This window comes from Buteo buteo, chromosome 11, assembly GCF_964188355.1.
Source record: "Buteo buteo chromosome 11, bButBut1.hap1.1, whole genome shotgun sequence".
NCBI lineage: Eukaryota > Metazoa > Chordata > Aves > Accipitriformes > Accipitridae > Buteo > Buteo buteo.
In genome coordinates, this window is record NC_134181.1 from 20,536,648 (window position 1) to 20,562,906 (window position 26,259).

The following is a 26,259-nucleotide window of genomic DNA, read 5'->3' on the forward strand; positions in this document are numbered from 1 at the left end:
TAGTAAAATTTTTAGCACTAGGTATTTGACCATAGCTAACTAAATTAAGTGTGATACTGTTGTCTTGAATATAAACTCTGAGAGTTGAGAGAAATATTAAGAGAAAAAAAAGTACAACAAAGTTGCTTTAATGATGCTCTTTTTAACTCTCGGCATTTTCTAAATGCAATCTGCTCTATATAATTGATTTGACTGCAATTTATATTAATGAAACATTCCAACAACATACTGCTTTTTGCTAAAAAAGCTTGTAGTTAAGAGCATAAAAGTGATTAAAATGAAGTTTCTGGTGGTGGTCTGAAGAAAGCTTTGTTGGGCTGCACCCAATAACAACACTGAGATTTTTTTTTTCCCCCCCCCTTTACACTGTCATGGTCAAAAATGTTCTTAGATTATAAGTATTGCATTTTTTTTCCCCTGCTAAAGAAAGATAATTCTCATCCATACCAATAAAAAATTCTCTCCATAAATTATGGGCAGCCTCAAGCTAACTTCATGTACCATAAAAACCAAATGAGAATCCTAACTGTCGAGTACTAGATGTCTTCATGTCTTAATCTATGGTAATTTGCCTTCCGGTTGTATGGTCCAATAACTGATTTAAAATCAGCTTTATAAGGCTGCAATAGTGGTTTTGTACACTACAGGCCTTCAGTTCTTGATGGTAAGCTGAATTCAGAAGCAATTGCTACTCTCTTGTCATGCAAATCCAAGTAATATTGAAAGCCAGGGTTTATGGGCATTATTTTGAATGTATATTTAGGAAGCTGAATTAAATCATATTTTTATTTTTAAGGATTTGGTGTTTAACTAGCACATACCTTTCACTAAACTTGATTATAGGGCCATGCCATGTTTGCCTGCCTTTCAGAAATTGAGACTTGAAATGCCACTCCACTAAAGAAGTTAAACTAAAGGTGCAGCAGAAGATTAATCAAACTTGCTTTTTGGGGACTTTGCCAGTAAAATATTTTTCTCTATCAATACAACACTATAATGGAAAACCAACCCAACATTATTGTCTTGATCAACTTTTACTTCCTAATAGCTTCAGATATAGTTCAGTGATTATGAGACCTCTTATTCTTCCTTGCTGACAGCAGGACAGTTAGTATAATCAGTTCTCTTTTCTTTACACAAAGGACAGCTGTCTTATGATGAATGAGGCATAGGTTTTTCTTTCTTACAAAAAAGTATTCCTGACTCAAGTTGTTGACTCTTCATGTAGGCTCCACAGTGAGGATGTCAGAAGCCATGGCCTAAAGTTAGACTGGAAAAATTAATTTCCAACTGTGGATACTAATAAATTAAAGTATACAACTAAATCATATTATAACTAAAATTATCTTTTCATAGCAGTGACAGAACAGAACTTGCAGGCAACAATTCCAACACCTACACCATTGCCTTAGTCTTCACTCTACCTTGCTTTCTCTGCTTCTTTCATTCTCTACTTTAATTCCCTTACCTGACTGCTTTCCAACAATACAGCACAATTAGAGGTACTGCATTGTGCTCCATTTCATTTCTGTTAACACGACAGCTGTAGTCACCTTCTATGAAGCCAACTTGATCATCCTCTTGGATTCCCCAAATCTTTGAGAATTACCGGAAAAGCTTGGACTGTCTAATTAATGCCTTTTAGCATTATTGTCTGACATTTCCCCTTTCATAACTCTGAAATCTTGCACATCTACAACTATTTTATGCTTTTTTGCTACTGGTTTGTTAACTGATATTCTAAAATCAACTGCTTTCTCAGTTCAGCCTAGTTTTTCTGTGTATTTGATATCTACGCTTGAACAGTAATAAACAAGTCATTACAACTACATGCATAGAATACTGTGCCATGGTATCTGATAAATGATAAAACATTTAACTTCAAATGGCAGAATCATGAAAGAGTTATGCAGGAAATCTCAAATCAGTTTTCAGTACTCTCTATGTGAACTGGAAGGTCTAAAAATAATTTCAAAAACATATTTAGATAGTGACTACTTAAGGGCAGGATGTTTTAAAACGGTCCTTGCATTTTTGAGTAAATACCTTGAATTTAATCTTTTATATATCCTTTCAATTATATGAGGCTCTTACTGTATATGGCTGTGCCATTTATTTTAGCTACACCATTTGGCACAATCTCTGCTTTTCTATTCTGTTATCAACTAGACAGAAATTCTTCTTCCTTTATTTTAATTTGTCAGTTTATTTCTTTGCAAAGCAAAGAAAGCGTTGACCCTGTATGGTTATAATTTACCAAGGATGAGAAAATGGAGGTTGTGAGGATGAATCACGACACCTGCTGTTCTTTCACTTAATAAGAGAAAACCTTTGGAAGCATAATTGGGCAATCCTTAGACAGAATGATCAGTGATCCTTCAGTATGTCTAATTAAATGTTTACTAAGGGCATCAATAAGAGTTTGGATGTACAACAAACTGAGAAGCAGCAACACATTGATGTATCTGTAGAAAATAACATTAGTAATCTTTTCTTGCTTTCCTTCATCAGATAGATGAGCTGCTGAGATAAACACAGGAATTTCATTGAAATTGGAAAGAAATCTAATCTTCTACCTGGGTTTCCCTGAATCTGTTTTATGTGTGCAGGAAAATGGGAGTCACTGTCTGCACAGTAAGCAGACTGGTTGCTGCTGACAACAGCACACTACAGCTGCTGTTAGCAGAAACCAGGATCCATGAATCCAGTTATTCAGCTGTACTTGAATGGCTGACGACTGCCTGTGTAAGATCTTAAAGACCTTTTCGTATTTAATTTGATAAAGATATTCCACTTCTACTTCTGTCTGGAACCACGCGTAGCTGTAACAAACTTAACCTAGGCAGACCTAACTCCAGTTTCAAAGGTAGTTCTCAGGAATTTCTATGTGAGTATGGAAGCAAAGTGATGTTTCTTCTTCTATTTTGGTGCCCAAAAAGCTATAGTTCAGAACTGGGGGTATGAAAGAGAAGAGGAGGGTAGGAAAGATGTGAGATCTGAGGTTTGGATTAACTAAGTTACCTGCAACTTGTATAAAATAGCTTTAGTCACTAAATCCTTTAATTGAAAGATAATCTGAACTGTGTTACTGTTTGAATCAATATATTCAAATTACTCACAACTATTTTGAAAGTATTTTGGATGTGTCTCTATCTCAGCTTTTCTGCTTTGCAAAGCAGAAAATGGTTACTGCTTTAGTAGGACCCTTTCAGCTAACAAAAGAACAAACTTGGCTTCATTAAGATTAATGGGGTGGGGAAACAAAGAGCAGGGAGTTGTCGTGGCTCTCTTCCACATTAGCACCAAAAGATTTGCTTATTTGGGGTCTTATAATTTGGGAGTGCCCCACAGCTGCATATACTACTGAAGGTTTTCCTCAACTATACTATTTACCTCAGCTAGGCTCTTTATCAGTGCCAGTTTCCTACTGTCTCAGATACAGCATGTGCCTCCCAGAGAGGGAGCTCAAATAGCACACCAAAGCCCCAGCTTTGAGGAAGTACATTCTGTTGTTACTTGAACACGAAGGAAACGAAAAAAGGAAGAAATTGTTTTTCACAATTTGTTCTTTACTAAACCAGGAATTCATTTTTAACAATCTCAAGAGTCATTACTCAAAATGAAGCATTTGCCTTATAGTTCCATAAATATTTTCCACATCTACAATTTACTTCAGTCAAATAAAAGTTGTAATAAAGTAAATACAGTTTTAAACTTATTTACTATACTTTGCTACAACTGTATAATGCTGAAAAGTTCAGGTAGGGAACTGAGAATACATAATTCTGATCTAAGTGAGTCTTGTGAAAACACTTGGGAAGGTACTTCAGGACGTAATTTAGTAGTGATTATGTGGCAAAGATTAGAATAATTATCAAACAGTTATATGTATTCCACAGACTTTACTTATGCTATGATCAAGTCAGTATGCTGGTGGCACATAATGTAGTATCAGAGCAGGCATCCATTACAACACAAATCTGCCAGTACTTTAAATCCAAGAGTCGCTATGCAACACGTAATATCAGTCAGTGTTAACTTCTCATCTTTTTAGGATAGCTGCAGAAGTGAACTTGCTCAGTAGGGCATGGCTGCTTGATCCAGTTACTGTCAAGGAAACCTGTTCCATTAAGAATTATCCAAGAAAGCATCTGAAAGGGGGTGAAAAATCATTATAATATCTACCCATTGAAAAAAAGAAGCAGTAAACCTAACTTCTTCTGCATCACTAGTTTAGAATAAACCACATAGGGATGAAGGCAACCCAAAGGAAGGTTTTGCTAACATAGTGTAAATAAAACATACTGCTTAGTTTAATTTGGTTGTCCTCGCTTTCTGTCATATTGCTTGCTAGCTTGCAGTACCGTTGCTAGAAACCTTCTCCTAGATGAGGGCGATGGTTGGACATCAGGGTTTCAAAGCAGCAATAGCGGGGGCATGCATGCAACCCTACCACCCGGGATTCCACATGCAAGCCTTCAGCACCTTTCAACACCACTTAATTCAGGGTGAGAGGTGGGCTAGTGCTCAAACTTCTAAATTAACTCGTTAACCTTAACTTTTTTTTTAAACAGCTCTCGAAAGATTCTTCTATTGTGGTCATTGCCAAAAGTGTAAATTAACTTCTAATTAAAACTACACTGAATAATGACTTTTTCTTTTGATGAGCAAGTAAATAGAGAATCTCTTTGGAAATACTGTATCAGTTCATTTGTAAGTTAACTACTTAAGACACCCTGCTTGATAAAATGCTGCATAACTATCCGAAGAGCCCTATATAAACATTTGTATTAGAGATGCCCTTCTGAAAGCCACCTGCAACTGGGTTACAGTATTTTTTGCTACATTTTCCGTAGCGCTTTGCTTTTGATTAGGAAGGCAGAGTCCTGACTCTGTTTAGCTGCTTACATGTATCTTCCAACTTCTGAATCTTGGCGGGCGGGAGGGAGGCAGCACAGCTTTCAGGACTTTCTCGAAGACCGTAAGAACTGTAATATCACTATTTTTTTTTCTCCCCTAAAAAAGCCCCTAACACTGCAGAAGATCTGTAGTATCCCAGACTTTTGATTAAAAAAGAGGGGTGGAGGGGCGTGCAAAACATAAAAAAAGGCAAACGAACAAAGAGCACCACAGCCGAACATTCTGAGAAGCCTCCACAAAAAGCGCGGCGACCCACTGACGACACGCCAGCGAGGGGCAGCCTCGGCACCGCGAGGCGCCGGGCGGGAGGCGGGAGCTCCGCCGCTCCGAGGGAGCGGATGGACCCCTGGCTCGTCCGCGCGCCCCGCCCCGAGGCGGCAGGCGCCAGCGCCTCTCTCCCCCGTGCGCGCGCGGGCCCGCCGCGCGGCAGAGGCGCGAGGCCGCCGGCTCCCGAGCGGGCCGGGAGCCAGCCCCCGCCCTCGCCGCCCGCCGCCCGGCGCCGCCCAACCGAGCCCCTGACGCCGCCGCTCTCAGCGCTCCACAAGCGCCAGGACTACAACTCCCGGCCGCCCCCGGGAGCGAAGCCGTCTCCCTGCCGCCGCGGGGGCGGCTGGGAAGTGTGGTCATTCCCGCCCTTGCTGCTCGGCCGCCGCCCGCGGGCCGGGTCCCCGCCCGCGGCGGCAGCGGAGCGGAGCGGGGCGGAGCGGGGCGGGGCGGGGCGGCCGCAGCGCCGTGCAGCGAGGCGGGAGGCGGGCGGCGGCGCGGCCCTCCCGCGCCCAGGGGCGGGGAGCGCGGCGCCGGCCCCGCCTGTGGCGCTCCGTGGAGCTGTTCAGCGCCCAGGTGCTGAGTCTCCCCCCGGCGTACGGAGGCTCCGGCGGCTCTCCCTTCCCACCGCTCCCCGGCGCGGCGATGGCTCCGGCGCTCAGCCGTCTCCGCCAGGCACTCTGAGCGCCCGCCGCGCCCCGGCGTGGATGCAGCAGCTCCAGGCGCCTCTGGCTCCGCGGGGGAACGCGGCAGGTAAAGCCTCTCCCTCCCCGCCCATCCGCATTGCATCCCCGCCCGCCCCGCTGCTCTGAGCCGCCTGCGGGGCCCGGCTCGAGGGGCTTTTGCCGACCGGAGACCCGGCGGCTGATGGAGACGCGAGTTGTCTGGCAGGGAGCGAGCACCGCGAGGTGGACCACGGGGAACAAAGCCGTGCAGTGCATATGCCTTTTAAGTAGTTTCGTTATTTTAATTTCCGGGGAGTGGGGAAGGGAAGAGAAGAGAGGGACGGCTGGTTTATGCAAATATCTGTGCTTAGTTATATGTAGGGAAAACCCTCACTTAAATAGATTAATTTGCTCTTGGAATCATGTTGCTATTCTCATGGTTCAGCAGTGGAAAAGCTAAAGGCAGTGTTCGTCGTACAGGTAAGGAGGTACTGCTACAATCAAGACTGCAAAATGGTTTCCTTGAGTACCCTCCTTAGCTGTAGTGCTTGTGTAGATTTTGCATAGCAGTAATTTCTTACTTATTTCTGTGTGGATTACTAGCCCCACCAAAGAGCTAGGACAAGCAGCAGAAGGTTAGAGACAGACTAGCATACACAGTGTTTCTGTGAATAGGTGTCAGAAAAGGGAGGGAAAAATTCCACTCTATTTCAGGCCAAATGACAAATTACATCCTACATGAAGTCATTTACAGCCAAGCATTGTGCTGCTATGCCTGATGCTTCACTTCCTCTTAGTGCTGGGTGGTGAATAGGGAATTGAGCAAGCATATTAAACATGCATAATCAAGCAGCAAGTGTTCTTAACTGCTTTTATGTGTAGTAGCTTCTGTTGTCAAAGGATTGGTGAGTATTCCTTAGCTATCAAAGGACGGCATGTTTTACCCTAGATAGAGTAGGCTGCAACTGTTGGTTTTTTTTTCCTGTTGGTAATACAGGTTGACTTAGAGTGGCATGGGAAGGGGAAGGCTAGCAGAACAGAAACTCAGCACTTTTCTTGGGTGCAGATAGTGAGAAAAGTTTAACCGAGGAGACTGCATGCAGCCAGACTGGGAACTTGCACAGTTTCTATGCTGATTTTGACAAGAAACAGAAGAAGCAAACTAAGATTAAAAAAAATAACTTCCTTTAGAAAACTAAATGCAGTCTAATTAGCATACTATTAACACTTCTGCCTTGTATCTAGAAAGAATTTCTTGGTGTATAAGGCATCCCCCACTCCCCATGTTACTATATCATGTATTAAACCAGTAAAAGAGCCAGAAAGGCAATTACTGGGATCAGTAAGGCAGGTGTTTAAAAGCAAGCTGATGTGACTCAAATCAGTTCCCATGTTATTAAAGATTCTCCAGTCTGGATAAAACCTAGTAATTTTCGTATTTCATTGACCTGACTTTTTTTTGTACTAATGACTTTAAGGTTCATGTATGTAATTCATTTCCAGGATAGCACATATTCAATTTGTCTTATATAGGCTGCAGTTTAACAGTTTTTGTGCTCTAAACAAAAGAAGTTGAACAGATTGGGTACCATCTCACAGTCATTGCACATCCAAAAACTCTCCTTCCAATGGGCACCTTGGACATGCAGGGGCATAACATTAGGCCCTTAAAAGCAGCGTTTTAGGAATCGAGTTAACAATTATAAAAGTGCATTACTGTAAAATTAAAAATCAATTTGTGCATATGACTGCATGCAAGGCAAGATTCCCCCTGGCCAGCAGAATTAAAACATTTCCTGACACAGCTCCTCCCTACCTCTGCCTTTTAGTCTCAGCACCACAGAAGCCTCAGAGCACGTGATCAGCTATGTGTGATTTAAGCTATGCTATTGAATTTTTTCCACAGGGAACAATTACTATAGAGTGACAAGTCAACCATTTTGATCTTAACAGATCGAGCTCTGTTTAGTGATGGTAACCATAGCATACACTGCCTAACCCAGTCTGAATATCTCACTGTGGCAGTTTGCTTCTAATTTAAAAGGACACTGTTAAACCTTAAAACAGGCTTTCATTTTTGGGTAGGAATGAAAGAGGCTTAATACCAGAAGGGCACTGTGGACATTTCAGTTGTATATTTTCAGTTGCTGCCGCTTGCAACAGCCCTTGAGAAGCCACTAAAATATCAGAAGAGCTAAGCAGCATGCTCTGACCACACCCCTCCATTGCCATAATTCATAAACCGAGACTCTGTTCTTGCTGCCACATACATATTTTCACCCGGTCAGTTAGGACAAAGACAAAGCTGCTTTGTGCTAATGAAACTAGTGCAGCATGCTTTTAATAAAGCCAACGATCTGGTCTTCCCCAAATATTTTAAAAAGGACACTTCTGTTACCGGGAAATTGTTTACGCTAAAGGCTAGTGCAAATAGAACATTTATGCTAATTACTTACATGTCAGCTTGGGCAATAAACAATCAATATTTTTCTGATGTAGGATCCACTGCAACTTTCCCTGTCCAGTTATTATGCATTCAGCACAGTACAGTAAATCTCGAGTTGCAATCTCCATGGAAATGTTTATTTTAACTTCTATAGTAGACTGCTGAAGTCATGGAAATGTTTCCATTACACTTAAGTAGAAGTCTATTTTTCAAAAAGACTTGCACAAAAAACTGATCTGGAAATATTTTTAACATTAGAGCCACTGTTATGATCACACTATATAGCAAGGCAGTACGGGTGGTTTTTTTTTAAGATTAAAAAAATCCTTATAAGCACAATATGTACAAAACCACTGTAGTTAAAAATCAACATGTGCTATTGAAAAGCAGAGACTAGTGCATTTTTACTGCTATCTGTATGAGGGAGAGTGACAAGACACATACCTTTATGAGGGAGAACCAAAGTACCCTGTATTACCAAAAAAAAAATCCAATATGCTGTTCTATTCCCTGGATTGTGGCCAAGATGGTCTCCGTATTTTCTACAACTCTAAAAAAAGAAAAAATAATTTTATGCCAATTTTCTGCTTGAATTCTAGCAATGCTTGGCATTAAATATAACTATATTTTATTTATCCCCATAAATGTCTTTAAATTGTTAGTATGATACTCCCAAGTCTACCCTTCAAAGAAGATATTTTAATGCACATTGCAATAAGCAGTTACTGAACTGCTTCCTCTTACAAGAGAGGGCCTGCTAACTTAAAAGGAGTAATACCAGTGACTTGCTTCAAGTAGAAAGTAATATTCTCAGTAATTTTTGAAGGTATAGCTCCTAACTTGTGAATATTTAACTATAGGTTTTAAGCATTTGTAGTAAGTTCTCTGCATCGCTCAGGAATAAACAGAAGAAAATTGTAGCTGCTCTCCAAGCATGACTGGTATAATCATATACTTTTATGTATTGCAGGTCAAACTCACTGTAAAATCTGGGAAAACGTTAGACTACAGTTGAATTGTGCCATTGTTGTAAAAAGGAACAGTCCATAATTTGAGCTGACAATACAATGCTGACAAAGATTTGTGCAGAAATATTCACTTTCATTTTATTTTGTCTTGAACAACTAGTTTCTGAGAAACGTGTAGTTTGGGGACAGTATCTATGTAGAATTGCAATGAATACAAGATTTTCCTTCTTGACTAAGTCCTACTCAACTTTGCTTCTAGTGCTTGGGATGGGGATAAGAGAAAGATGGGATAGAGGGCGAGCCCTGCACATAAAGTTGTGTTCATCCACTAGGAAGTTACCAGATTTTGGTGATTCCTGACTTAGTCATGCAAATACTGCCCTTTGATGACTACACTGTCAGGGTCACTCAGCTTTTTCTCTAAAAGCAGGCAAAATGCTGCCATACCTTAAAGTGACCAGAAAACATCCTCTTAAGTCAAAGAAGGAGCAAGCAACTTCATGATCATTGAAAATCTCAGTGAAGGTGAGGGAGACCAAGAAATTTCCGTCTTGAATCTTGTGCTACAAGTCTCAGGTTTAACAAGTATATTTAAAGAACAGAAAGAAAGCACTCTGTGTGTGAGCTGACCCCAGTCTCCTCAATGGGAGTGGATGGCTGGGCAGCATGCCTGCTGTTCTGTCTGTGTGTGATGCTTATTCCCTCTGGCTGCTGGCCTACTAGGCTTCAGGTTAAATGCTACTTTGTATTCTTCACTCACCTGCTATTCTACAGATAGCATAGGTGATGTGCCTGGACTAGCACCTGTTCGTGAGAACTGCACAAAATAACTTACTCTGTCATTCTTCAGGTTTCTTTTTTGCTTTTTTTGAGACTTGTCTGAGGGTGCTATAAAAAAGTTACAAGGTTTTTTTTGGTTTTGTTAAACCTTTTGCTACTTGTCCTCAGAAAATGCAACTCGACAAAATTTGCAAATACAGCCATCTTAGGTATTCCATATGAAACAGGAGCAAATTCTTTCAAATTTCTGAAACAGCCAGAATTTCCATTAGTTTCAGTTTAAGACGGTTATACAGTCTTCTTTAGATTTGGACCCAAGATGTCTCAAACATTATAAAAGAAGAGTCATCTGTGCACAACCAATATTCCACTCATAAGAAGTTTAGCCTCTACCTGTCCGCTTAGCTTTATGCCTGCTGATAGGGACTATTCTTGTTTACATTTGCAGGTAGAGAGCAGCTCTGGTGACATGGTGTGGTATCTTTGCTTTGGAAGTACATTAAAATTTCAGCATCACAAACACAGAGCAGATAAACATCAAATTGGCATCCTAAAAATACAAGAAATGATTCTTAAAGGTGCCCTTTGTTAGCAATCTGGAAACTAGCATGTGACCTATGACACAGCCTAACTACAGAATTAGAACAAGATTTAACAACTCTGTTCAGTTTTAAGATCATTCAAAATGCATATTCTTCAGATAATCAAGGGGATGTTTACTCCAGAAATATGTTACCAGAGAATGGGTTCCAATTAGACAACATAAACTGAGAAATTCTGATTTAAATACGAAGTACATGAAGGCTTAGACTTATATCACTGTCTCATGGGAAAAATACCACAAGATTCACTATGAGTTCAGTGCAAACTGCAGAGAGCGTGTCCTAGGCACTGTTCTGGGTAGCTGAATGCTGTCTTAAAGAATACACCTAAGGAAAAAGTTTAAGTGTTTACTGTACAATGGCACTCCCCACACACACTCCCTTGCTTGCTAAAAGGCATCAACTTGAACAGTATTCTATTACTGTTACATAATTTCAAAGTTTAACCACATACAGGTCCCTAAATCTGAATGCTGAGATCATAAATGCAAGACAAGTATTTTCTTTGTGGTACTTAAGACTTCTGTCAACTACTGTAACTTAGGCACAATCTATTTCAGTATTAACAATAGCAAAAATAAAGTGACAAGCCATATCTGCCACTCAAAAGTACACGAGCTTTTCATATATTTTAAAAACTGACTCAAGGAGAAGAGAGAGAATCACAGGATTCCATCTGTCCCTCTTGACAATTTCTGAACACCTTAACATTTGATTAACAGTTTTGTTTCAATACCGGTTTTACTTTTTTGATCTTTCCCACCTATACAGTGCTTCAAGTACAGTAGAAGCTATTCACTTTTAAGCAGGATGTCTTGCTTTAATCTCCTCTCTGCCAAAAGAGGAGTTAAAATAGTCACTTCTTTCACTTACTCAAACATTGACAAAACATTGACAAAACCATGTCAGGAAAAAGGTTTAAAAATCCATAGACTTCTTTAGGGTAACTGGTAGCAGAAAGATTCATGATCACTTGCCTCAGGAAGTTGCGCAACTTCGTTTTCTTTCTTTTCTGTGCATTTGCTGGATGGAGAAAAGGCAGAGTTTAACCCTGCCGAGGAAGAGATAATATTATTTAAAAAAAATTAGCAGCTATCAGTTGAGGGGCTGTAGCTTTCTATACAGGCTACTCCACCCTTCCCATATTGCTAAGCAGCATTGTCTGTCACTGATACTGAAAACAATGAGAAATTCTGTCTGAGAAATGACAAGTGAAGTGAAGATACATTAAAATATAGTGAGTGTGCCCTGAAACACTTCAAATATCATGGACTGGAAGAAAAACTAATCAGCTCCCAACTCCTCAGCACAGTTAGTTCTGTGAAATCAGTACTGCCATGCAGATGAATGGTCAGAGTTTCGCAGCTTTTTCTATAAAGTGCTTCATCCAGCTCAAAGCTGAACTCCACTGATGACCCTACCAGCCGAAGGAAAAGGCAGTGAGTCTAGAAAACACAACATAGACAGGAATCTCTTATCCAAGCTAAAGAACTGGCAGAGACCAATGAAGCAAGATAAGAATCTTGTTGATTTTATTATTTCTGTGTGGGCTGGGTTATGTAAGTAAATCTATTCAGAGGGTAGAGAGAAGTTTGTGTTCTCTTCTCCCCACGAGTAAAAGAAAAGAAGGATGAAATCCACGGTGGGATCCCTTAGTGCTTCTTTGAGGAGAGAGGGAGGAAGAGACCCTGACAATTAATGCCCATGATTTATTCCTGAGCATCAGGATGCATATTTTGCTGACACACACTGGAGATGAGGATTCTTGCTAGTCTGAGAGGATGGACATACCATCACTTTTTCATGATGAAACTTACAGCTCTATAGAGCTTTAACTTTAAGCTGCCTGTACCCTTCAAACATGGCAAGACAATGCAAAAGAAAAGATGACTGTGTAATCTAAAACCAGCAATTCGTCGTTCCTAGTCCTGTGGAAACTTTTCTTACTCCCACACCAAAGGTGGAAAAATTACTGAAAAAAGCCTGTCCTGATAAGGTGCAATTATGTAGATTACTCTAGTTGCTGTCCGGGTATCAGCTATATAATAAGCATTCCTTTGAAAGAACAACGTACAGTGGAAATGAAGCTCGAGCAATTGGCTACTACTGACTGACAGACCTAATTCCAATTGTATACTGCTGTAAATGGATGGGCATGTCTTGGGTATAAAATTATTTTTATTCACTGGAGAGAAGGCCCTGAATTTGTCATTTCAGCTTCCTTGTTAAACTATTAATTTTCAAATAACATGAGTGACAGAAATACATAATTGCAACTTTTTAAAAGCCACCCTTCTGATCACTTCTCAGAACCTCCAGCTTTAGCCCAATATTCTCCTCTTCATGTCTTCCAAAGCAAAACAGTAATTTATCCAAGGTACATGAGGTGAAAAGGTACAGGCACAGTTAAATCTTTATTGAACATAGAAACCTTTACTGAAAGTTTCTCTGACACACAGCACAAAGGCTGCTGATGCACATATCTAACTGCATTAGTCCATGTTTTGGTCCTGCAAGAAAAGGCTATGGAACATAACAGTCAATCTATAGGTGCAGAACTCTACCTTACCAGGTCACTAGGTCAGCATGAAATAAGTATTCCTTTATATGTTCACTGTTTTGACTTTCTGAGACAGTCTGCACAATAACTTAAAACAAATATGAAGAGTTCATCTCTGCCAGCTGATATGATGCGTGATTTCATTATTTCACAATGGCAAGCCCCTTCAAGTTTAGTTTAGACATGAACCTTGCAGATTTTGCACACTAAACTTTCTCAGAAAGAAAAAGCTAAGCCCAGTCCTAAAAGAAGCAAACAAAAAAAAACCCACATAGGCGTCCATTCAGGTCAATCATTCTCCTCAGGTCTTAATGCTTTTGACTATTATTTTTCCCACTATTTTCTCTCACACAAACAAATTTCAAGTGTTACACCAAAGAGGGGAAAAAAGATTTTTAATTTGTTTGGTTATTGTAAGTAACTACTGCCTTAACACCCATTCACTCCTTCACCTGGTGGTCTGCCAGCAGCTACCTACAGTTCTTAGAAAGGTTTCTATAACATACCCACAAAGAAAGCTTTCCTCTCTGCAATCTCAGTTTCAAATGTATGTATTTCTTTCCCATAGAAGCTAGGAAAATCCTGACAGATGGAAGAATCATTAAACAGCTTCAGCCCTGGAAAGGCTGCATATTAACTCTATGTCAAGCAGAGATTACAGCTCTAATTTCATAATCTGCCTCTGAAGAGCTACTTCCGACAATGCTGCAGGGCCCAGCTCCAGATTTCTCCATTCAGAACTTACCTATATGCAGACTTTATGTTTGTGTCATAACACAAGTTATATCATATAATTCATTTTTACAGAATATGGAAATATTAGTTCCTAAATCTAACTTCTCAGTGAACCCATTATAAGTAAATGGAACAGCCTGCCTTGTTTTAGAAAGTATGAAAAAGATTAATAAGCTCTACACAGTGATGTTTCTATTACTTTAGGATGTTGCAGATGAGCATGTCTTGGCAACTGGAAGTGTGAGTTATTCAGATAGCTTTAATAAATTGCAAATATATTTAATTAGAATACAATGTAAAAACTGTGATGAAGCTAAAGCCTCTCTTATTTTCCGTGATGGAGAGATTTTATTAATCTAATGAAAAAGTTAAGTTTTTATTCACTTCACACTTCCTTAACTATATTGGTTCATATTTTGACTGGTTTGTTAGCAGAAATTCTCTCTGGTAACTGAGATTATTTAAAGTACAAAATTTTGAAATCTTGTGAGGCCCAATGATTTTTTTTTTTTTTCCCCCAGAGGGAATTAATTGAGAGATTCCTTTTAGTTAATAGGATGCTAAGTAGCAGCTAGCTCCTTCTAGCCTGGCATGTAAGTGGATTTTGTCTGCTCTTAAAATACCCTTCCAATCACATTCTGGTGAATACTTTTATTCTTCTGTAGGGAGTTTACTTGTTATTTCCAGCACAGTAAATTAACATAGGCAGCGTGTTCACCTAACAATGATGACATTCCTTATTAATGGGAGAATGCTTAGTTTGAACCTAGGGTACAGAGTACATCCTAGTAACAAGGAGGGGAAGCTAAGTTATAGCTCACCAGCTTCTGTCTGCAGCTTTCCTGGGTTTGACTACTTGCTTTTTTTAGCATAAGATATCTGCAGCTTCACTTAATGAGAGGAAAAGTTTATTAGTTACCAGTTCAGCGTTGCAGACTTCTGGACATTTTCAAATTCATCTGCCTCTCATGGTCATACTTAATCATAAGGCTTGTCATGACCACACTTGACAACCTCACTTAATAGGGTTTTGGAGTCAACTTCTACAGCCTCAAATACTAGCACTATGCCACCTTTCTATTGGAAATCACACGTTGGGGACAGGAAGTTGACTCGCCTGAGAAAAAGACAGAAAAGAAATTAATTTACACTCTCACTCTCTTCCATGTTGCTGTTTTGACTGTTTTCACTTTCTGTGTACAAAGACTGTATAAAAAAGGCCTGGGCAATGCCAGAAAGACTTTGTGTAACTTTTAGTAAGACTACAAACTTTTCTGTAACACTGGAATTATTATACTAGCATAAATTCTATTACCACTATAGTAATACAGCTTTAACTTCCTAGCCCAGGACAGACCCATCTATTATGAACATACCTTTACCGGCATAACAGCATCATAATGGGAGAAGACCTGTTTCAGCTGCAGTGGTTTAGTTTGGAAACAAACCATCCTCACATAGACAGTCCCCCACTAGATGTATTAAATGACAGGTCTAAATTTACCCTGGAGGTCATAAATACAGTGGGGAAATAAAATCCAGCTTACTAATTATTAGTTACCACTGTAAGCACACTCAGGTCTTTTTATCTTTAAGAACCAACACATATGAAAGACCCTTAGAAGATGACAAACAGTAACATCTAACATACAAATCAGTGTCCCAGGAGTTTTAATCTCTTGGGGTCGTCTTCATGAGGACAGCTGTCAGCTTGGCTGACTAATTGGCACTAGCAATAAACATTATTTGAATTTGTCCAGGAAAGGAGCAGAGGGTCTGAGAAAGGCTTATCAACATACATTTAAAAAAAAATCTGGTATGTGTCTATCTTATTATCTGTGTGATTCATTTCTACCCCTGAAAACTGTGCTAACACCAAGTAGTGGTTTATAATGCTCTAGGCACTACCTAAATGAACCTTAGCTACTGGCAGATTATAAAGCAGGTATAGTGTATGAAAATAAAACAAACTGCTACTATAATAAGGGATACTATACACTAGGGGCTTCATAAAGCTATTTTGCATCCAGGCCTGACCAGCCTACAAGCAAAGAGAACTTTTCATCAAAAAGATTGCTAGATTGTTTAGTAGTATGCCAGCCCCTGAGCTACAAGACAATCTGTCCTATCTGTAACACTGATACTGCTACAATGAAGTTGTTCTCTTAACTTCTTGACAAAAGATAGCTCCTGAGAAATGTAAGACTGATATTACCTGATTTATGTAATATCTGAAAGTATTTAAATGCCTCTTTCACAGATTTAAAAGAATAGAGTTACTGGGAAACAACAAACAGAACTGGATTGGATTTTCCTTGCATTCAGACATGCACTTTCCAGACAGAATTCAGGAGCAAGCTAGTTTGTCCAATGAAGAAAATTACTCTAAGAATTTCAGGAAAAGAAATGAGGCGATAGAGAAACAAGTTGCGAAAGAACCTGGAAAAAGGAGAAGGCTGAAGAAAGCAACCATAAGTGCCAAGGCCTGCATAGGGAGGACTGAAATATAGAATATTTGTGTGCAGCAACAATTGTTTTAAAAGCTTCTGAATAAAAAATTAACAGCTGATGGTGTACTCACTAGGACTTGCATCTACTCTGAGAAGGAGAGCTGTTAGGATAGTGAGTGAGCCAGCAAGACAGATGGCTGGTAAAGGAACTGACACTGCAAGAGCTAGAACATTTAGAAGAGAGGAAAAACAACAGCTATACCCATGAAGGAACTGCTGCCAAGCACATAAGTGAAGTGAGAGGAATCATGCAATTTCAACAGTTTCTATAAAAATGTAGATGATGTGCTGAACGGCAGGCAATGTATAAGGCCCCAAGCCTGACAGTTCAGCATCAGTGCAGAAGCAAAGAGACAATTGAATGATTAAAAGGTCAAGCATTACCTGAAAAAACAGAAGCATATAGTTCAGAGATGTATAAGTGATTTCACAGCAAGTACAGAAAATGCTCAATAGACATAAGCACCGATAAGATAAATCTATCGCCTAGACTTAATTTGCAAAAAGCTACCTCTTGGTATTCAATACAAAAAACTGTCAGAAGCTAAGTGACACCGCCCCTCCCCAGATTTAAAGTCTGTCTACTAAGAAGAAAATAGTTTCCACAAAGCTTGCATTTCTCACAGCTACAGATTTCCTATCAGTAAGAGTCCAGCCATTTGTAGCAGTCAACTGCAATAGCTGTATCTTGAGACCCACTTAATATTTGCAATCAAGTTTCCACATGCTTTCAAATACTTTTAGTACAATCCACTTCTCTTCACATTTACAAAAAAAGCCTGGAAAATTTGGCCATAACATATTCTTGGAAATGGAGTGACTTAAATGTCACCCCACCATGGGGTGGGGGTTGCAGAAAGAAAAAGTTTGAGAACTGAACAGTTTTGCATGCACAGGGAGGTGTCCTGAGGTCTCATAAAAATTAATCTCAAATTTTATTAGCACTTGATACCATCGTAAGAAGCAACAGTTCATATTTAGAGTTGCTTTACTACACAGATACACACTTCAGTACATGCTGTTTTCATGAAACATGTACTGTATAATATTGAGAGTGTTTAAGCTGTACAGTTTAAGAAAAAAAGCTCATTGTCGAAGACAGCTATTCCAAAATTCTTTAAGCTGTGCTGAGAATTTTACCACTACTGCAGAAGAAAAATGGCTGTGGCATGGACAAGCAGAATATTAAAAATCCTGTGAAATTTCTTATGGAATAAGATTATCTTTCTGGTATTCAGAAAATTAGATTACTTTCCAAAATGCAGAAAGATTTTTAACACACAGGCCAGGCAACTTAACTAAATAAACACTATGGGATGGCTCCAAAACATTATAGATCACACATTGATGCAAAAAGCCAACATAATTATGAAGTACCCATCCCGGACTTTTGGGTACATAAAATAGATTTAAAAAAACTGCTAATGTAATAATGAGCATAAAAATCATCATCAGAATGACAAAAATAAGTCAATGCAACTGACAGAAACTAACATGCTTACAGTTCAGAGGAAAAAACCTAACAGTGTAAGAGTTATCATCAGCAAGAGTACCTAAATCTACTAGTAATCAAGCTACTTTAGAGAAGCAGGTAGTACAAGTCTTAGATGAAACCGTTCTCTCTGAAAACTATAGAGAACTTGTATAACAATTGGAAGCCTCTTCCATTAAGTGGAAACAGGCTCACAGAGATCTGATAGAGCTCAAACCCGTCACCCCCCCCCCCCCAACCCTACACCCCACTATCTACAGATATATCAGAAATTAAAACACACTTTCATGGTATTTCCCTTCTTCTTCAGGCCATCTCAAGTTTCTCTTTCCTAGCTTTTTGTTGCATTCCAGTTCTGCCAGAAGGCAGAAGCAACACGAAGCAACAGTGAGAGGGCAGGAAAGCCATTGCTGCTACAAGGAGATCCCAGAGGGGACTAAGTAACAAAAATGCTGGAAGGCCAAACAGGTAACACAAGCAGCTCTTCTACATTCCAGAGAGGATTACTCTCTCTCCCATGCAGCACTTGCTTAATGGAGTCAACTCCTGCCAGGCTTATACTCAATCCTCTGATTCTGTACCTTAGTCACTTCCCAGTTTAAGAACTGGTAAAAGTGACCTAATAGTCAGCAAGCCAGCCAGGCAATTTGGCATCAATAAAGCTGGCAGGACTTACTCATCATAATCAGTTAAGACATCAGTTAAAGCACCTTTTTACTGGTTTAAAAACTGACTGTGGTGTTAAGTTCGTTGCATAGTATTGGAAAGATATAGGTAAGATAAAGAAAGGCAATTCCTCAAGAGGGCACTGACACTTTACTTCTGAAGCTAACATTAGCTACCTCTAAACAAATCTAGTATTGAGAAGAAGAACATACAGATTATACTTCATCTGGAGAACACCAACTGACGTGTCACCCTTCACCAAAGCTAGGCACCTGGCTCCCAGGAACAAGAGAGTCTTTCTTTCACCAAACCGCCCCACAGCGCCAACCGCCACCATCTTGTGCTCTCCTCAGCCTCACAGCCCTTACACGGCGCTGCCCTTGCCTCCGGTTGGTGCTTTCCCGCCGCATCTCCGCCTCTGCTGCTGAGCAGCCAATCAGAGCAAGGGCAGCGGGAAAGCGGCCTCATCTGCTATCGCGCTTGTTGGAGAGTGAAGGTGCCATTACAGCTTCCTCTGAGCAGGCGACGACCGGTTCGGTTTCTGAACGTGCTATCTCCTCAGAAGAGGCAAGCCTATAGGCAGTAACCAAACCCGGCTTCTTTCGTTTATCTCTTTCTTGGCCTTATCACGCTAGCCTTGTAGAAGAAGGAAAAAAAAAAGAAAAGAGGGGAGAAAAAAGCCTGGACGAGCGCAGGAATAGTGGCAGCTGAGGGGGAGGCTGGGGAGGACCGGGAGGTGTGAGGAATGTCGGTGAGCGGGAAGGTGTGGCCTCCCATTGCCGAGTTTCCCGGGTCACTGTGCTCCTCAGAGTGTGGGCTTCTGCTTGTAAAGCTTTCTTAGTTCTGTTTCTCCAGTGTTGTCACCGGAAATCAACCCTGCTAGGCAGCATGGAGCAAAGGTGTTTCAATGGCAGTAGATTTATTGAATAATTAAATGTTTTATTAAGTAATTTGTTACTAAATAAGCAATGTTTTAATAGGGAGATTGTGTAAAACACTTAAGGCTTCGGTTTTTTTGTTGGTGTGCAGAGCCTTACCCAGACTGTACCAAGCTGAGACCAAAGCAACCTTGTTACTGTATTTGTTGAAACGGGAGGTCTGAGGCGAGAACCAGGGCAGATGTGCCCATTTGCAGTGCACCTCATGAATGATCAGCCCATCTCACAAAATGTGGAGTTAGTCAAAAGGAGCAACAGATGATAAGTCTTACAGGGCAATTTCTTTCTGCTGAATTTACTGGAAAATGAAGGAAGAATGGTCTATCTGCCATCCTCCACCCCTTGAGTGGGTGAATGTATAAATAAGTTGGGTAAGCTTTCTTGATCCTTGAGGGTAGGCTGGGGTGGAGCCCTTCTGTGAATCTATCAGATTTTATTGAGACAGTGGATTTTAAGAGCTTGGAATCAAATTGATTAACTATTCTGTGTTGTATTTGCTCAAGGGGCAGGAAGGAAACACTAAATTACACCCACTTGAAGTTACTTGCTAATGAATAATGTAATTATATGCTAGGGTATTAGAAGGTTTTTACATTAAGTCCCTCATGTTTTTGTTGTCTCATCTATGTTTAGATAAGTTAGAATTAACATTGCCTCTTTTAAAAGTCTATATTTGTAACTGGGGTAAAGAGAGTTTGTGTTAAGAAAATAACATGTTTAAATTATCAGGGCAGGTGGTAGCAGTAAAAAGCCGAACAGTTCTACATTAGATGTCATGCACATCTTTTAAAGGCAAGAGTTTCTTAACAGATGCTTGGAGAATTCTCCTTATAGCTGTGATCACAGCATGCAAAAAAGTCTGATGATTCTATTTTTCTGTATGGCAGTTCAGGGAACTAATGGAAACTGACTTTCTAGTGTAATAACTGTATGAATTTGTCAAAGCTGTCATTTCAGTTTTACATTTGAACATAAAAGTATAAGCAACTACTGTACTGCTAAACTCAAATATCCTCAAGGAAACTCCAATAACAAAACACTTGTATTATGTCTTTGGGACAAAGAATTGTGCTGAAGGCGGAATTTTGGCTTTGGTGTTCCATATTTTATATTAAAGTTCAAAGTTGTGAAAGCTTCAAAATGTATAATTCGGCCTCATTTTGCACAGCAGCTTCTTTTAGGAAGTGATTCCTGGAGCATGTTAAAGCTAAGTGATACCATCCTAGTCCACTTAAATAACAAATGGCTATGCTCTCTTTCACGATTGTATAAATTATCAATTCATGAATATTCTGTTGTTGTCTTTTTTGCCCATGTCATGTAAACTTAATTCATTTACATGGATTGAACCTGATTTGGTTACAGGAAAAGAAAGGTGTGAGGGATTGCTGCATTTTCTTTCAGGCCAGCTCATTGTTCTGGCTCTAATCTACTGTCACTAGAAACACTCTAGGCTGACACCAGTGAGGAACTGGCAAAAGGAAGAGGTGCTCATTTCTGGCTCAGAAAGACTTAATATATAAATAAAAGAGGAGCTAAACCCAAAACTGGCCCATGGACAGTGCCAGTAAATGTAGTAGTAATAGTAAGCTTTGTCATTTAAAGTAGATTTATTCAGTCTGTTCTAGGTTGCCTCTTGCCTTGGTAGAAATACATAGTGTTAGTAGTGGCTGCAGTGGTTTTTTTTAGCATATGAAAACAGATTTTTAAGAGCTCAGAGCCAGGTTTTCAAATACTTGGCATCTATAATTGGGGACAGATTTTCAAAAGAGGTTAGCACTGACTGTTCTGAGCTCTTGTGAAGATTCGTCCATTTTGATTTTGTGCCTAACTGAACTAATCTGTTGAAAATCTGGCCCCTATAGCTAAGCATGACATTCTTAGAATGCTGTGAGGGCAGTAATAACACACACACATGCACACACCAAAAAAAAAAAAAAGCTATAGAGCAGCCTCCACTCAGTTCAGTACCCCAAAGCTGCCACCCAGCACAGAGGAAGACAGGGTTGAGCTCTCTGGTATGGTGCAGGCAAGTAATTTTCTAGGTTGAGACCAAACTTAACAGTGAAGGTAACTAATGTTTTATTACCTCTGTTCTGGCTGTGTGTTTATTAAAGTATAAGCTTTTGTGAAAGGAAGGCTGCTAGTTATAAGAGTGCAAAATGTCATCTGTGTTTGGGAAAGTACAGGAGTGAAATGGTTTAATTAAAATTTACTTAAGTAACCATTAATAATATTGTGAGTTCAGAGATACTACCACTGCTGCTAGAGCTGTGCTGCCTTCTGGCCTAGAGGCTGAGATAAACATTTTGATTCCTTTTCACTGTAATCAGTGGTGGAATTCCTACTGAGTTTGATTTAGCAGTGTCAAGTCCTGTATTAAAATAGCTGCAGTACAAACAAAATGAATGTTTTGTGTTGGAAGAAACTTTTTTCAGCCAGCCATCTTTTTTACTGGCAGAGCTATTACAGGATAATAATATTGATTCCTGCGGTCTTCCTGGCTAGTTATGTGGCTTATTATTGCAGATTCAGGCACTGTAGAAGATTTTTAGTTCTGTTTTTGAATAATTCCTTTAAATTGAAATGAATTTAGTTGTCCATTCGTGCAGTGTTTTGGCCTTGTCTTTGGTCCCTTAAAAATCACTATGTCTGATTAGATATTGAATAGTAAAATAAATTTTACATTGTTGGAGATTAGTTTGCATTTATGAGAAGTACTTACTGTAGTTATGTGAATTCTGTATAAGGATTTATTATTTTTACTATCAGGACACAAATGATAATTATGAATTTGCAAACCTTTTGTAAATGGGTTTGGAAGTAATTTCTGTGCCAAGTCAAGCAACAGAAAGATAGTTTCCTCAAGGTTCAGTATATTTTTCTTCTTATTTAGTTTGCAGTCCCCCAAACTTTGCAGTGCCTTATTAGTAAATAGAAGCTGTGCATCATGTGCCTGTTTTGAAGTGGGAATGTAGTGTGAGATTCCTTGTAAAATTTTCTAGTCTTGCTTCCATAGAAGCTGAAAAACAAATATTGATCAACTTATTTGATAGAAAATGATTTGTTATGGAAAAACTAAATCCTCTGTTTTAAATGCAGGGGATATTAACATGGCTGTTTTTATAGTAAATCAGCATGCCTTTGGACAAAACTTATATACACAATCTCTATCACTTGATGCCAGCATAAATCCTGGGGAAATGAATTATTAATTGTTGCAACTGAAGAAAAAACCCAATAATTTTCTGGGGACTTTTTTGGGAAAAAGAAAAGTCAAACCAAATCAAAACAGAACTGTATTTTTGCACACATGGTACTTCTTTTATGCTGTGCTTGCACAGTTTAAATAGGGACTTTAAATAATCCAGATTAAGCAGACTATAATACTATAATTCTTATGTAGGAAGCATGGGGTACCTTTCTGTATGCTAGTGTTGCACTTATAGAATAGCTAAGTGAACCTCAGATAAATAAATGAAAATAAACTCAAAATGGCTAAATTTTAAGTTAATAACTCTCAGAGTAGTAAGATTCAGAAACATTCAAGTAAAAGTGATAAGGGAAAAGAGACGAATTGTTAAGTGCTTTACAGACCTTACACAAAATTGGACTGGATGCTTAAGACATCATGCTGTTTCTAGCCTGCCAGTGTTAGCTGGAGCAAATTCTAGGCTTTTAAAAAACATAGTAAGTTAGAATAGTGTGGTGATTGTACACATTGGAAAAAAACCCAAAACTGTCCATAAACGGTCACCACTCTCTGAGCTCCAGGTGCAGGTACTTCCATTTTGCTTCAGAGCCTGTCTGTGTGGTTGAACGGAGACTGTATTTTACTTGCAGCTTAGCTGTGATGATATGACATCATTCTGTTTTGTTGGTGTCAATTGCAAGCAAGTTTACCATAAAAGATTTTGATTGGGCTTTGAGAAATTTTGATTGGGCTTTGTGTTGATTGTTAGTGTAGATGAAGTTCTGGAGTTTCAGTTATCCTTCTAGTGCATGATAATAAACACATTTAATATGTGCTCTGAAGTTGGAGTGACGTAGATTCTAAAATTATTGATATCAGTTTCATGTAGCAGTCACTAATGTTTCATCTTGTGGTATGTTGGTGGGTTTTTTTTCAAATGTAGAACTTGAACACGAAATTGCAACACATAGCCTGTACATACACTAGATCAGTGAAAGCTGTTTTCCCAGACACATCATTGGGTCACTGCACTTTGTCTTTTATGGTATATATACAGGTCACAGTGGTAAATACATAAGGTTGAGAAGGGGTATGTTTTGTAAATCTTTCTTCTTTTATCACAAAGACTGAAGAAATTAAAAATTTGTAAAAAAATAAATTATCACAGAAGGCTAGAGAAAGCTCACAGCAATCATAAGCCTCATTTTGGACAAAGAATATTTGATGTGCTAATAATGAGACTCAGCTTCCTTTGTCACGCTTTTGGAGGGGGTTGGGTAACTTAACTCTGTTTTACATCTGTATCCCTTGAATGTCCTTCTGCAAATGAAGATTTAATTTGGTGAGGCTAATATAGTGCATCTGATTTGGCTTGCACCTCACTGACATTGTGAGCCCATTATGGCATTATTACTCTCCAATTACAGGCATGAAGGTAAGAAGTGGCCTGATAATGAAGGGTACACACCCAGAGCAGTGTGGCAAGAATTTTAAATGATGCAAAAGGAAAAAAAAATATAGCTACTACACTAATACCTATCAAAAGACCATTTTTCCTAAGTGGCTACTTGGAAAGAGTCCCCAAGAAGTGTTAGTGCTAAACATTACTGTGCTATCACCTGTTCATCCAGGCTACAGACTGGAATTTGTCTCAGATGCAGATATCTACAATTTCTATAGTTCTATGTACTGCATAGCACTTGTGCTGAAACAAGGTCAAACAGTTTCGTATATGTTTATTTAATTTGTGAGAATAATGTTTAAGCTACACTTAAAATTCTAACATGGAAGCATATTTTCTGCTTTAGTGTTTAATGCACTTTCAGTTTTGAAAATCAAATATTTAGTGTCAAATAATTTATTTGTGCTCTAGAAAACACAAATATTTACTAGCATTGGTATAAAATCAATGTAACTGTCTTCTGTGGTTTAAGATACTGGAAACTAACTTTGTGAGCCTTTTCAAAATATCTTTTCTCTTGTGTGAGTAGAATTTTGTGAGACTTGCTGTTATGGGATCCTACGGGATACGTTTTTAGAGAAAATCCTGTGTGCTGTAGGGCTACTTCACTGAGACTGTTCTTAATGTGCCACAGTAAACTAAAAGGGTTAGAGGAAGCAGAGGAATAATAACTGTCAATAGGGGGCAGAGTCCATGTAAATTACATGTGTAATATCAAATGATTTAATACTGCTTCAAAAGTATGAGTATTTCCATTCTGAAGGAAAAACAAACCCACAGAGGACTGGTGGCCAATAACTTTTTTTTGGCACAGTAAAGAATGAAATGAAGAAAAATGTCAGAAGCAGAGGCAAAAGCTGCGCATTCTTTTCAGAGGAGGTGTATCAAACTTGAGGTACTTCTGACAGAGGAAGGGAACCAGTAGAATATGACTGGTAAGACTGCTGACTGGCAGACTAGCGAGTAGTAGTGAGTTTGTTTTGGATACTTTTTTTGCCCTGTTTACCAATTTATCTGCAAATACTCACATAAAGATTTCAAAGTTGTCAGCTACAGTGTGACATGCTGTGGTACGATATAGTACTTTGGGGGTGCAGATCCATGCTCAGCTTTAAGACGAACAATCCAACACAATTTTAGCTGCATCAATTCCTTGGTTTAGTTGACTGTGCAGGGCTGCTTGAGGTGCTAGTGTCAGTGCAAAGGATATGGTGAAAATGCATATAGCAGGAGGGAATAAGTGCAAAAGATCCTTTCTGTTGGCTGCACAGGTTCACACTGGCTGAGTCAGAATTTCTGTGAACATATGAAAAAGGGACTTGCACATAGTTTAGTTACTCCTTGCCATTTGGACTAGTTTATTAAATTCTTAAATGTCATCTTGCATTTAAATCTGTCCAGTTTTCTGCTCTGATTTGCTTTAAAACCGGAAAAATTCACTTAAGTGTTCTAGGTGCTATGGAGACAGTGCTGATGTCAGAAATGTTTTTAGTGGGAGCCTGGAAAAGGGAAACAGATGGCTGCAGTTACTGTTGAACATGGTTGGTTGTTGATGCATAACAGAGCAATGGAGTGCAGTACAGAATTGCTGACCTAGCATTGGATGTAGTAGACTGTTGGGAAGGTAGCAGAGCTTGTGGAGAAGCAGCGGTTGTTAGCTTACCCCCAGTGCTGTGTTAATGAAACTCAATTTCTTTGTATCCCATTGTGTCCACACAGGGCTGACCCACACCATATGGCTGCATTAGCTTGAATTGATGCCAGCTCAGGTGTCTGTATTATTAGCAGACTTGGGCCAGATTACACTGCCTGTTCAGCTCTGGCTTTTCTTTTGTCCCAGTATATGATGAAGTATCTTTCTGGTACTTGGGTTCTCTTGACCTTAATAGACCTTTATTTTCTAGGTGGCTTCTCAACTCATGGGGCTTTTATAAGAACTGAGGAGCCAGGGGTGAAGAGATAGTATAGGTGTAGCTTGAACTGTCACTGTTAATGAAAAAAATGCTTGTTTTTTCTTAAGCATTGAACTCTTGGGTGATGTTAAATGCTGTTGTCATT